The following is a 1,007-nucleotide window of genomic DNA, read 5'->3' on the forward strand; positions in this document are numbered from 1 at the left end:
CCACAAGCCTCTATGATATTTGGGATGTTTCTTCTTTCTGCTAAATTGAATAGAAGGTCACGTACTTCATTTGTATTTTTTTCTTTCTGTGGGAGTTTTAGTTAGGCGAATTAGCTCTGAATTATATTTCAACTGGGGCATCAGTTTTCAGGAACAGATCAGGATCCCGAGGCGGGGGGTGTTGGAGCTCCCTGAAGCTTAAGATGTGCCTGGGCTCCGGAGCAAGCCTGGAGCTGGTCTACAACTGCTGCAGTCTCTCCAGAGCCAGAGCTGGCAATCATAGTGCACGGCCAACCCCACAATACACGTTAACAAGACAAAATATACATTATCGCGTGTATGCCGATGTTAAGCCCAGATGTAAATGGCTTGTCATATACCGGACCAAGATGACTATGGCGGCCTCTTTTCTATCTCCAGCTTGAGCGCCCCTAAAAGTGAGAGACAGAAGGTGCTAAGGGACAGGAGAAACACCAGTGCCAGAAAATGTTGCTTGCAGAACCTCAGACTGATGACGCTGAGCATGAGGAACCAGAACGTGCAAGCGGGAGTGTCAGATGAGCAGTGCATAGAACCGCAGGGGGGCGCCAGCAGAGGCTAAAGGTAAATTTTGGCTTGGCCATGGGTACAGGACAACGGAGTCTGCCAATGACACCAGCATGCAGGCTGCAGGGGCACTCATAGAAGTCCTCAGCTGGAACATGGAGTGGACCAAACACTTGATGGGTACAGTGGGACCAGTGGCGTATCAATCGCCATAGCGACCCAGGCGGCCACTAAGGGGCCCGGGCACAGGGGGGCCCGGCCAGGGCATCCCTCTGATGCCGTGTGGGCCGCAATGACATGTAAGGGTGCTGGCTGTCACTGACACAGCTCAGCAGCGGCTGTGAAGATCACTGCATCAGTGACAGCCAGCAGCTGCAGCAGAAGAGGCCAACGTTTGCAGTGATGGAGGCGGGGCCCGCCTAAGAGCAACCCCGCCTCCTCTTACATCACTGGCCAGCGAC

This window comes from Nanorana parkeri, unplaced genomic scaffold (assembly GCF_000935625.1).
Source record: "Nanorana parkeri isolate BGI_ZX_2015 unplaced genomic scaffold, ASM93562v1 scaffold551, whole genome shotgun sequence".
NCBI classification, from domain to species: Eukaryota; Metazoa; Chordata; class Amphibia; order Anura; family Dicroglossidae; genus Nanorana; species Nanorana parkeri.